Here is a 2,818-nt window from a genome sequence, read left to right on the forward strand (position 1 = left end):
TAAATCGGGTGTATTTATCCCCAAGGCTTAGACTCCGAAAAGTCCGTCAGGGTCTCTCCTTCTTGATTCAGGTCCAACCCAGAAAACATTTTAACGTGCAGACTCTGTCTATGAACTATACATAACACACGACTCCTCAATTATTCTCATAATTTTAACTCGTCGATTTCCCATAATAGATCCCCTCACAATACTCGTTGTGCATTAACTCATCACCCTTAAAGAGTCTTACAATCGTGTGATTGTATGGTTCATAGCTCACAACTCAATGCACACAAAATCTTAATACACATGTGATCTCACAATTTAAAACATACTCAACTTGTCACTTACGCATAGTTCATCACACTTTCATAATCCAAAGACATCACATTATCACACCTCATCCATCATACACATATTACACAGTAATAATATTAATATGTAATATGTTATGTTCATATGACTAATCATCTCATTAAAACATGCATTTAAAATCATATATGTGTCACTAGAGTTTGAACTATGCAATACACACAAGTACTCAATTGTTTTTAAAATCATTTTAACTCGTCATGCCTCAAAGTGATTCAACTCGTTAGGTTCCTACAGTGGATCCCATCACAATACTCATCGCCCTTAAGGGCCTTACAGTTGTGTGATTGTATAGTTCATAGCTCACAACTCAATGCGTACAAAATCTCAATACATATGTATCTTACAATTCAACACATACTCAATTTATCACATATACCCAATCTCAATCCCAATGCAACATGTTACCACACCTCATGAATCATATAAACATCACACAATATTAATATTTACATGGCACAAAACCTGTATATATTAAATCGAACTATATTGTTTTCAATTAAAAAGAGTTAATAAATAATTAAACTAAAAATGCATTGAAATTATTTATCATTGTATCTTAATATGTTAATTTCCTTCAATTTAATTTTATTATTTGAACTATTAATTCCTAATTTATTTTAACAATTCATATACATATATATATGTGTGTGTGTGTGTGTGTGTGTGTGTGTGTGTGTGTGTGTGTGTGTGTGTGTGTGTGTGTGTGTGTGTGTGTGTGTGTGTGTGTGTGTGTGTGTGTGTGTGTGTGTGTGTGTGTGTGTGTGTGTGTGTGTGTTATAATCATCAATACGTAATAAGCTTATGAGTCCAAAACATGGCAAAGAACGTTTCCAACTATCTGATTCTCATGCTAATCTACTAAATCTTGTCCAAAATAGAAATGAATTATACAGAAATATTTCTCACAACATACGGAGTAAAACCCCTTAAACAATTTCACATAATTATATCAAAATCAAAGGAATCAAAATCATAGGTTCAAAAACATGAAAACACCAAGAGCACTCAATTTTTTCAACCAATTCGCATTAGGGAATCTATTGGCCTGTCAAACATATCAATCTCATGATTATAATCATAAAGGCAAAATTACAATACAATAAACATCTCAAAATAAACCCTAATTTGATCCTCTAAGGATCCCTACTCATGTTCATTCTAACCCTAATTGCAATAAACTCATGTCTTACCTCTAAGCGGGCTCACATGTGTAATCTGGCCATGATAGCGGTGTCTCTAGTGTTTCCCTAAGATTCCAATAGTTTTTTCTCTGCTTGCTCTGCTAGGGTTTTCAAACGTTCGAGAGAAGGAGAAGGGATCTGATCCTCAATTTCACTATCTTTGTGTGACGGGAATTTCTCTCTCTAAAAACATTATCTAAAAAATCCCAACGATTAGAATGTGCGAAAATGAGTTCCGAAGTTGGAGTCCAAATTTTAGAATAATCCAACGGTTAACGAGTTTGAGATCATAGTTTTACTGGGATAAGTGTGGGTGTACACGAGAAAAAAAAGGGTTTTGGAAGAAGAAGAATGGAGAACGAATCCGAGAAGAAGAAATATCATAAAGACGTATTGTAATTGTAAAAACTGACCTAGTATGTCTCTATTTATAGCTAGGGTACTCTGACCCTATTATTTACTCTATTTTTTATTTTATAAAAAAGAACTCTATTTTGTTATTTCATTAAATAAATAACCAATTAAAACATCTCTTTATTTTCTAAAATATTATTTTACTCTATTTATTTTCTAATACTATGAAACCCTTATTTTAATTAACAAAATCATTTCCTCTCATTTATTTAATTTCTAAAAACCATATTAATTTTTAAATAAAACTCTTTTTTATTTATTTTATGAAAAACCGGGTGTTACACCACCAACTTCAAAAGGTTATTTGTTTTTTATTTTATTTTCTCAAATTATAGAAGAATTGTGAATTTCATATTCTAATTTCCCTTGTCACTGAATGTAGAAGAATTGGTAGGAAGGATGTTGGTTGAATTTGTAGTCTCTAGTGGTGCGGAATGTGATGTAGAATTGATTTATTTAGGCGTCCATTGTTGTGATGTTAATGTAGAATAAAAGGGAACCCGTTAATGAGGAGAGAAAGAGAGGTAGAGAAGAAAAGTTAGGAAATTGAGAGATAATAGATGAGAAAGAAGAGAAAATGTGTGGAACAGGACAGAAAAAATAGTTTTTATTTGTATTTTTTAAATTAAATAGCAAAGTACAATAATATTCCTAAATTAAATTTTGAAAAACAAAAAAAAATGGATTTTTTGTCCAAAATTTGTGGTATTGGTTGCTAATGCACTCATACTAAAAAGTGTGTGTGCATTAGTAAACCCCATATGTGTGTGTGGATTGCTAACATACTCTTACTCTTTTTTCAGTTGGAGTGTTTTAGCAATCTAGACTAAAATCTATAGAAAAAAAAACTAGTTATTTCTTTTATT

Source organism: Glycine soja, chromosome 20 (assembly GCF_004193775.1).
Source record: "Glycine soja cultivar W05 chromosome 20, ASM419377v2, whole genome shotgun sequence".
Classification (NCBI taxonomy): domain Eukaryota; kingdom Viridiplantae; phylum Streptophyta; class Magnoliopsida; order Fabales; family Fabaceae; genus Glycine; species Glycine soja.